The sequence below is a fragment of the Lutjanus erythropterus genome, chromosome 21 (genome assembly GCF_056507025.1).
Source record: "Lutjanus erythropterus isolate fLutEry1 chromosome 21, fLutEry1.hap2, whole genome shotgun sequence".
Taxonomy (NCBI): Eukaryota; Metazoa; Chordata; class Actinopteri; order Lutjaniformes; family Lutjanidae; genus Lutjanus; species Lutjanus erythropterus.
Genome location: NC_139337.1, coordinates 3,019,186 through 3,029,847, shown reverse-complemented (window position 1 = coordinate 3,029,847; position 10,662 = coordinate 3,019,186). Strand labels below are relative to the sequence as shown.

At 39.5% G+C, this 10,662-nt stretch overlaps 3 non-coding genes across 3 annotated transcripts; all 3 read left to right on the top strand.

Annotated features, from left to right (window-relative positions):
* The first annotated feature begins 3,868 nt into the window (after positions 1–3,868).
* On the top strand, positions 3,869–3,940 carry trnaa-cgc (transfer RNA alanine (anticodon CGC)). Its single transcript has one exon. It is a non-coding gene; the product is annotated as a tRNA-Ala (tRNA).
* Positions 3,941–4,618: 678 nt separating this feature from the next.
* On the top strand, positions 4,619–4,700 carry trnas-aga (transfer RNA serine (anticodon AGA)). Its single transcript has one exon. It is a non-coding gene; the product is annotated as a tRNA-Ser (tRNA).
* A 649-nt stretch (positions 4,701–5,349) lies between these two features.
* On the top strand, positions 5,350–5,431 carry trnas-aga (transfer RNA serine (anticodon AGA)). The gene has a single exon. It is a non-coding gene; the product is annotated as a tRNA-Ser (tRNA).
* The last annotated feature ends 5,231 nt before the right edge of the window (positions 5,432–10,662 follow it).

The following is a 10,662-nucleotide window of genomic DNA, read 5'->3' as shown; positions in this document are numbered from 1 at the left end:
CACGGTAAACTCATAAAAGCTCAAATGTTTATATAGAAATACTGTCTGTAATTGTTCTGTGGTCTACCAGAGAGCTGAATTCTGCAGCCCCAATTCCAAAAATGTTTTGGTTAGTTGTGTCAAACATAAATTAAAATAGAATGTAATGACTGGAAAAACTTTTTTGACCTATTATCAGTTGAACAGAGTACATGGACAAGATATTTAATGTTGAAAATGATTAAGGTTACTGTTTTTTTCTAAATATACACTGCATGCAACACATTACAAAGAAGTTGGTTTGAGTGAAATTCTTTCTTATTTTTGTTTGATATACAACTGCTCAACAGGTCTCTGTTGTTGTATTTTGTGCTTCATAATGCACCACACATTTTCAATGGGAGACAGGTCTGGACTGCAGGCAGGTCAGTCTAGTACCTGAACTATTTTACTATGAAGACACGCTGTTGGAACACATACAGAATGTGTCTTGGTGTCGTCTCGCTGAAAAAGACGTCATCTGGATGGCAGCATATGTTGCTCGAAAATCTGTATGTTCCTTCCAGTATTAATGGGGCCTTCACAGATATGACAGTTACCCATGATGCCATGGGCTCTAACACACCCCCATACCATCACAGCTGCTGTCTTTTGAAGTTAGAGCTGGTAACAACCTGGACGGTCCTTTTCCTCTTTACCCTGCAGGACACGATGTCCATGATTAGTGAAATCAATCTGAAATGTGGACTTGTCAGACCACAGCACACTTTTCCACTTTGTGTCAGTCCATCTCAGATGAGCTCAGGTCCAGAGAAGTCTGCAGTGTTTCTGGATGTTGTTGATATATGTCTTTCTCTTTGCATGGTAGAGTCTTAACTTACATTTGTAGATGCAGAGACAAACTGTGTTTACTGACAACGGTTTTCCGAAGTGTTCCTGAGCCCATGTAGTATCCTTTATACAATGATGTGAGTTTTTAATGCAGTTTTTAATGCAGTGCTGCCTGAGGGGTCAAAGGTCACACACATTCAGTGTTGGTTTTCAGCCTTGTCCCCTACATGCAGAGATTTCTCTGGATTCTCTGAATCTTTTCATGACATTGTAGATGGTAAAATCTCAAAATTTCTGCAGTTTGTGTTGAAAAAACATTGTTCTTGAGCTGCTGGACTATTGTTCACATATTTCTTCGCAAAGCTTAATTTTGTAAAAGTGAGCCTTTCAATGATGCCCCATTATTACCCAATCATGATACTTTTACCTGTTACCAGTAACATCTTTACCTGTGGAATGTTCCAAACAGGTGTTTTTGAGCATTTCACAACTTTCACAGTCTTTTCTTGCTTCTGTCTCAACTTTTGAGACATGTGTTGGAGGCTTCACATACAGAATGAGTGCATATTTACAAAATCGCTAAAGTCAAATCAGTTTGACTATTTAATATCTTGTCTTTGTACTGTATTCAGTTACAACAGTTACAATACCAGTTGAAAAGGATTTGCAAATCATCACAATCTGTTCTTATTTACATTTTATATAATGTCCCAACTTTTTAACATCTGTGCAATACAGATGTTAGTTCTTTTTCTTTCCTACATCAAGGCTGCAGAGCTGTGATGAAGCCACGCTTTCATCAAAGTATACAACTACTGAAGTTGCTGGGTACAAAAGATTTAATCTGCTTGGAATTAGTTGAAGCTTGACCCAGTAGGACATGACGTCTAGATATCTAGCCATCAGCTGCTTTGACTTTGACCTTTCTTTATTTTAAGACTGTCTAATGTTAGTCCCTTTACTTTATGCAAGTGCAATATTAATTCACAGGAGCACCCACGTAGTCATGCGCAGTGACTCCATAACGTTTTCTAGTATGAATCCTCAGAATCTTTTGAAATGCAAGACTTTTCACAATAATGTGGGGCGCAGTGTGGTTTGTAGAAAATTAAATGTCAAGTTCACCTCTCTCAATGTGACAATTATTGGCATACTTTGTGAAAAGCAGCAGTACAATAGAGTCAACAGCTGTCTGTCTGCAGCGTATTGAGGACAGCTCCGGGGCTAATGGAGGCTCCATCATATTCTGTCTTGTTGATCCCAGCATCAAGGTTTGTGAACCTCATCTCTATTTGTTCAGGAAGGTTGACTGAGCAGCTGATGGAGCCTGAAGTTGACTGCTCTATTTCACACAGTTGAGACATATTCACACTTGGGAGCTTCCACAGTAATCTACTGAGGCTATATAGGGCACGCACATTCTCATAAACACACACACACACACACACACACTGGCAAACAAAAACAGGGCAAAACAAATGAAGTTTACCCAAAGTAGTAGAAAATCCAATATGAAGTATGCTCACAAACCTCTCAGTGTTTTACAGAACTGTTTTGGCCCATTTTGTCATTTTCAGTCCTTTTCCATGACTGGAAAGCCCCCGAGACAAATTCTTGTATTTTCTGATAAATTCTGCTTTATGTGCAGATGAATAACTGGCAGCAGTGGATGAAGCATTTTGATCTTTTTTTTTTTGTTTGTTTTTGGTAAAAGTACCATTAAGATAGCGTAATGTATTGTACTACACTATGAGAAAAGTCCTGTCCACCTTCTTAATATTCCCATGAAGTCATATTTTCATTTGTGGCCTGATAGTAACAGCAAATTAATCACATTCATGCAACTAGTGGCTGAAGTAGCTGCTAACAACATGTAAATCTGTTGCATAAATCGACTGCTGAGGCAGAGTAGCTGGAGGACGTCACAGGGAAGACCCGAAAATATTTCCTCTGTGAAATATAATCCAGTTTCATCAAAATCATTGAAGAAAGTTATGTTTTTTACAGTAATCAGTGAGGCCTGGCAATCTACTATCTTAAAGAGACAGTCACTAATACCGCTTGTTTCAGTGTTGTGTGTTTTATCACATATGTATTGATATACACCATCTGAAGTGTCTGGCCCAACAAAGAGTTTGTCTCTTTCTGGAAAATGATTAACAACTGTTGGATGACTCATCCTGCACTTGGGGGCGTACACTAAATTTGCGTCCAGTGAATCACTTACTCTCTTATGACACAGCAGAGCATGGATGGAGAATACATAGGAGGGGACTGGAGTGTGTCTGGGGGCCTCACTGTACAAAATAACAACTTTATTATAACTTCATTCACCAATATGTGGGAAACTGGAGAAAACATTTTCTGCTTTCCCCTCTGTTGTCCTCTGGGAGCTCAGAGACAAACAGAGCTTTCCTGATGTTCCTAAAGTAACTAACCATAACTGTTAGCCGTTAGCTGCTGTTAGCAGGGAATGTAACCAGGCTCAGCAGCCTCTCAGTGAACACGACTGGGAAGAACATAGCCTCCAAGACCAACAGGGACTCCAGTACTGAGGTCTTTTACCTGATAGAAAGATAGTTTTACTTGTTGCTAAATTAACTTAGCTAACTGCTAACTGCTGTTAGCTTGGTTAGCTGTGACTCAGCCCCAGGGTGCCAAGGAGCCAGGAGCCAAGGAACTCAGCAAGGAAACCACCATGGTACTGTAGCCTATTTCCTGTTGTTAAACCGGCTGCCATTGGTCTTGCAGGTTGTTCCAGTCCTGGTGTTTACTGGGAGCTCTCAGTCTAGGGTTAAATATTTTGGGGGTTTGGACTTTGAGTCAAAACATAAGCAATTTTGAGACATCATTTTGTCAACATTTCAATAATGGAATGTTATCGGCATGCCTACGTGTGACCTCAACAAACCAAAAAACTTGAAACTTAGAAGACTCTAGTTATATGAGACCTCCTGAGTGAATGAGTGGTGAAAACAGCAGGTTAAACTACATCTCTGTCAAACCTACTCTTATTAGTGTTCTGTTTGCCTCTGCTGCCCTCAGTAGGGTATAGCGGGGGGATGTAGCTCAGTGGTAGAGCGCATGCTTCGCATGTATGAGGCCCCGGGTTCAATCCCCGGCATCTCCACTAGGCTTTATGCTCATGACAATACAGGTGTTACTACAGCTTTATCAGCTGAAATGGTTTGTAAATTAAAAGCACTTTACACTGACAACAAATGCTGCTTGCATTTGAGGGATAGAGAACACAAAATGCAGTAAAATAAGGGCATTTGTTGTCCAGTAAAGCAAAACCAATCAGGTGTTTCTTTTGAAGGTTAGAAACTCTAAAATCTGCTTTTGTAATTTTCTGTCATCTCTGTAATATGATCGGTTTGTCAACTGGTCACAGTGGCAGATAGGGAAACAGCTCACCCCTGGATCTAAGCTGCATGTCAGGCTTTATGTTCATGACAATAAAGGTGTCAGCACAGAACTCTGACCTAGTCAGCTGTAAGGATTTGTATGGTAAATGCTTTTCAAGTTGATGACACCCAGTGCTTGCTGTTTTCCTCAGGGGGACAAAAAATTAAAAATACAGACATTTGTTGCTCAGTAAAGCAAAAACAATCAAGTTTTGTATTTGGTGATGGTGAACTATCTGTTGTAATTTCCTGTTATCTCTGCAACAAGCTCTCGGTTGGAACAATCATACACCAAAGCGAAAGACTGCCGTTACAAACAGAAAGCGCCTTCAAAGAATGTGCATCTGTGAAGTTGTTTGTGAGATGGAAAAAAAAAAAGTGAAGAAAGGAACAGAAATGTGGTTGTCGTGGCCGAGTGGTTAAGGCGATGGATTAGAAATCCATTGGGGTCTCCCCGTGTAGGTTCGAATCCTACCGACAACGTCAGACTCTTTACACAAGTGAGAGCCAAAATGAAATGGCACAAATCTCCATAATAGACCCTCCTCTGATACAACTCAACATCTGGTAAAGAGGATGTCTTGCTGTCCCACCAAACTTTGCACTCATGTAAAGGTTTTCAAAACCTGATTTGTGTGTTGTGGTCAGGATTTACATTAACCCCATCTTGCTTCAAATATATTTGTGAATGTGATGCTTGGGTGTAACTTATTGTCTGTTATTGTAATTGCATTGTAAATTGTGTGAAACAAAACATGATAGATTTGTCAGTGGGACACAGTGGGAGTTAATTGTATGACTCACCTCTGGATTGTAAGTGCATGTCAGGCTTTATGTTCATTACAATGAAGTTGATGACACCCAATGTTTGCTGTTTCCATTAGAAAATCAAAACACAGTAAGACAGGATGTTTGTTGCTCCAGAAAGCAAAGACAGTCAAGTATTGTATTTGGTGATGATGAAGTATCTGTTGTAATTTTCTGTTAAGTCTGCAGCAAGATCTCAATTGGAACAGTTATACATCAAAGCAAAATTCTGCCCTTACAAACAAAAGAATGCACTATAAGTAAAGCTCTCTCTGAGATGATAAAGTAAAGGTTCAATTATAATGAATAATATGCCTTTAATATGGTTGTCGTGGCCGAGTGGTTAAGGCGATGGACTAGAAATCCATTGGGGTATCCCCGCGCAGGTTCAAGTCCTGCCGACAACGTTTAACTCTTGAACAGTGAGAAGTTAAGCCAGAATGACTTTACACAGTTGTTTATCATAGAGTATGCCAAGTTATGAAGAATGTTTGTCCATCAGAAAAACAAAGTGGAGCTTTGACTGGTGATTTGAAATGTTGTTGATGCACAGAATGACTGTTGTAAAACACACAAGCATCACAGCTTCAGCAGCCAATTTTAGCGTTCAGAGGGAAAAAGTCATGACATCACTTACACAACTTCTGGTTGTTTGGTTTTTCTAATTATGTATCTTCACAGTCTGATATTTCAACAGTTTTATGACAAACTGCTACTGTCTTGATTTGTAATTGATAAACATCATATGTGTAATTCATGGCACAATTCAAATGGGATCAACAGCAGAGGAAAGCCAGACCCACATTATTATTAATGCATTGCTTTGATTTTGTCATTGCATTACATTTTTGACATTTTGTTGAAATTATGCAGCTATTGCCATGGAGACAATGTTTACTATAATTTACAATACCAAACCAGCATGAACATAAACACAAACACAAATACCATCAGTTCGAAAGCTTTATTATAAAGCTACCTGGTTAAGCCCACTAGGAAAAGGCAATCAACCCTTATTCCATTGCCAGTAGATGAGTTTGCCTTTTGGTTATTTTTTTCTCTGTTGTGCACCGAAAGCTGACATTCTCCTCATGTGTGCAAGAGGACAGAGTGAGTTGGTGTTTTTGAGTTTGTCAGTGTGTTCAAGTATCTGCTTTATTTAGCTGTTCTTGAACTGACGTTCAGTTCACTTAGTGCTGATGAAAACCCAACATTTCCTGATTCTGCTTCATAATAAAAGCTTTTAGATAATAAAATAATGGGGAACTTTTATTGTGAGATGCTTGACTAAAGACAAGATTTCAGTTAAGTTACACACACAATCAAGTAGGAGCAAATTCAGCCATGCTAGGCAGACATGCTCAGTCAAACTGAGTAAAGCCAAGCTGAAGTGGAAAATGGGAAAAGGGTTGCAGAAGTTAGCGAGGGAGGCAACAAGCTTTTCTTGCCTCCACTGGAAAGGGGTGAAACTAGTGTGTCCACTGGGGTGGGATATTTCCAACACTGCCGACTGGAGCTTGAGCCGATAACTATCTGAGACTACAGAGTCATTTGATCCAGTAATAAATGCCCATTGTACTGTTTCCCACTGATGACAGAAACCAGATGTTGGTGGGTGTTAGTGGGTCTTTTGTCCAGTGTAAAAGGGGCTTCAGTTGCAACGATGAAGCATTTTAACTGACTAGCTTCTTCTTCATAGTAACAGCAACTGAGTCTCATGGGTTTTCATTTCAACCAAACACTGCAGCTGCTGAGTTCAATGACTTCGATTCATCCACAGAGGAGCCACTAATCAGTGATGGAAACAGCAAAGGGAAAGCTGCAGACTCATGGGTACATTATCACAAACCATTGACTTAAAATGATGTGTTGGATAGGCCTTGCTGTTTTAGTCATCTTTCTTGCCACCTTAAGAAGTGCCTGGTTTCTCTCATCTTCATGTCCTCTTCCCCTCTCTCCTCCTTCTTTCTTCTTCTTATCCTTAATTACCTCCGCCACTCTTTCCTCCCACCTTTCCAGTCTGCCTCCCTTCCTCTTTCTCATTCTGTCTTTGTCCTTGATTTCCTTCCTCCGTACCCGACTCCGTCCTCTGCCCACCCCCCCCTCTCCATCTCTCTCCTTTCTTCCTCCATTTCTCTGACTCGCAGTGATCAGGGGAGGTCAAGAGCGTTACATGGAAGTGAAGAGGAGATAATCCTACATATTAAAGCCTGTAAAGGCTGCTAATGCCAGATCAAATAGTGAGGTATTCACAGGCAGAGAGGCATGGCCGACTGCTGCTGATCACTATCGCAGGCGGGCTGAAAAGATGGGAACGCTGCTCGCTGAGCCTTTGTCAGTCACAAAGAGACAGCACAGTTCCTCCATACAGAGCATTGTGGCTGGATTGAAATATATCAGATAGCTGCTCATGGTGCTGCTAATAAGTGTTTACAAGTTGCGTCCACATCAAATCATATCATGCCCACATCGATAAGTCACTGATATTCAGTAAAAATATGCAATCAGGAGACTGGGATTAATGCTCTCTAGTCGTTGGTCATGAAAACAGATTGACAATGTCAAACTCTTGAGCCTATTCCCAGTTGTTCACTACTACTTCCACCTTTGTTGGTTGGTTTGTTTAGGTTTAGGCATTAAGAGTGAGAAACATCAGGGTAAGCCAGTCAGAGGCAGAATAGGGAAGGTCATGACTTTGCCCTCCTGGGAAAAAAATGTATCTGTAGCCCTGTGTAAAATAGCCATAATTAAGTGCCTAATACATGTGAATTTTCAAGATAGAACTGCACATTTTTGGGAGTTTTTTTATTGACCAGTCCAAGACACACCTGTGCAAAAATCCCACTTCTCAATCAGTATCTTTATATGCCACATCCATCAGGTGGATGGATTATCTTGGCAAAGGAGAAGGAGAGCTCACTAACATGGATTTTTAACGAATTTGTGAGCAAAGATAAATAAAACTTGATTTTTTTTATTTGATCCAAGCCTCATTTATCTAGTCTTATGCTCAACACTTCCAAAATACCTTGCTAATGAAATCATTTCTGACAGACAGCACAGAGGAAAATTACACATCTGTGGTTTAACACTAATCTATTCCCTGTATGTCAGTGAGGAAGCTAGCCAGCAGTAATGTAACAGTACAAAGCCTTATTTTGATCTGCTAACATTTGCCCTGTTAAATGTATTGCAGTACACCATTAATGCAAACTCAACACTTCCTGTATCTGTTTCAAACTAAAAGCCCTCCCGTGTTTTAGTGGACAGAAACCTTTCACTTCTTAATAGCTTTTAATTTGAAACCTTTATGGGAATGTGTTGTGGAAAACTCACTAACGTGCAACTCATGCACGTATAACTTTTTTCCCCCCCTATAGTAGAATGATAATGTGTGGAGTCGGGTCTTACATAAGAGTGTGTGTGTGTGTAATCAGTGTTTATGTTATAGAGACAATTGCTCATTCAGATCGTTGGCCAAAAAAGATGTTCGGGGAATCCCTAGCTAAAACGTTTGGCAAAAAAGACATACAGATACTACTCAGGTTCAAACAATACAGGTTTTTGATGACCAGCACCAATACTAGAATGGTGTAACTGCAGAAACTGATTCAGAATTCTGAGTTGTACTCAACTTCATCAAGTGAAGATGCTCCAAAACATTACATGTTCTGTATTTCTTTACTTTTCTTTTATGAGGGTGGAAAAAATCCTCTGAAACTGTGTTAAGTACATTAACGCTTTAGTCAGGGCTGAAAAGTGGAGCAAGGCCAGATGCAGACAAACTTCAGTCTGAAACAGACCTGAACCTAAGACAATGCATGCAGGGAATTGGAATTGGCAGTGAAATAGGTAGAAAAATTAAAATAAATAAATAAGTACAGCTTGAACCTGACGTTGGCCTGTGAAATATGTGAGAAATATCTGACCCAAACCTGTTGGGTCCCATCAGGTTCAGGAACAGACCTCAAACTCTAAAGTACATTATATAAAATTATATTATTCCCTCAATAATCTGGACTGACCCCTAACTGTAAACCTGCAGCCTCGAACATGGACACCGACACTGCAGCCATCCAATGTAGACTAAATAATACACTTATTCTGTGGTTCTGCTCCTCCATAAAGTTCAATAAATATGAAAATGCCATAAGCAAAATATCAATCCATATTTACAATGAAAGAAAATCGTTAAACAGTCCTTTTATCACAAAACAAAACTCCAAAATGCCCCCAGTGTTCTCACTATAAAAGCTATAAAAGCTCACATGCGGGTCTTGTGTCACAACATTTAAATAATGAATGAATAAATGTACACTGTGCCAGCTGTGCATAAAGTATGCAGACTACTGAAGAGGCTTTAATGTGACCCTGATCTGAGCAGGCTGAGACACAGGTGAATATTACCCATTTACAACATAGAGGGAACTTTTGCCTCGGCATTCTGCACCGTTTTGATTTATTTCTATCATTTCTTTCTTTCCTACAGCTGTTCTGTGTCCTGACTCTACCCTGGATCTCCAAGCTTTTTGTCAGCGGCCAAATATATTTGATTACAGATGGGGTCAAGCAGCGGGTCTTTCACTTCTCATATTCTTTTGACTGCATGCAGGATGTTTAATTATGAAGTGTTACAGTCAAACTGCTGTGGCTGATGTAGGCCAACGGTGATTTGGAAGTACACAAGACCCCCAGTTGTTATTATGTGCACTGATATAAGAGCTTCACTACCAAGAAGTGATGAATCTACAGTCTAGTAAGCTTTGGAATACAGTTTAATATTTTGAACTGTAGTGATGAACAACATCATTCTCTACTGATCTAGTAAAACCCCTCCTGTCATCTATTTTCCCCTGTGTGAACTAGTTGTGCATGTTCCTTCAGACTCTATTTTCAAATCTATCAATGATAATAGAAGTAGCAGAAGTTGACTGAATTAATAAGGAGGGCAGTAATACAGTCCTATGCCATATACAACAAAAGATAACTAAAAACAAGTCTTACTTCACATGCTGCTGCACTGTCCTCACCCTGTGGCTTCAATCTGTGTACGAATAACACCACCTTCAAATTTTTTGTGGTGCATATGCCTATATTAAAGTACAGCTTTGTATGCAGGTGGTACACAATACCTTCCCATTAACTTCTTTGGAGTCAGGTGATTTTCATCATTTGTTGTGAAATGGTTGCAGTTTGGTTTAGGTTTAGGTGGTTTTGGTTAAAGTAACCATGTCACAATACTTTAGTTTGATTATTTGATTTATAAAAGGATAGCGTGCAATGACACAGATTATTTACAGGAAATGAAAACATGGCTGCACCAGATTTATCAAGACACTAATTTCTATCTGTAGTCCTAGCAAGCAGATGCAATAAATAAAATTTTAAGTGCAATGCAGACTACAGTAAATGCAGGTGCCTAACATAACAAAAGCAATACCTACATAATGTGCAGTAGAAATACACAATAACTATCTTATAATAGTTAGTAATAGTGCACACTGCATGGTCAAAATACGATATGAAATATGAAATATACAATTACTACGTTTTTTAAGTCACCAAGTTTACCAACCAAGCCTTACACAATAAAAATGGAAGGTACAGGATGCACAATATAAAGTACTGCAAGAAATAC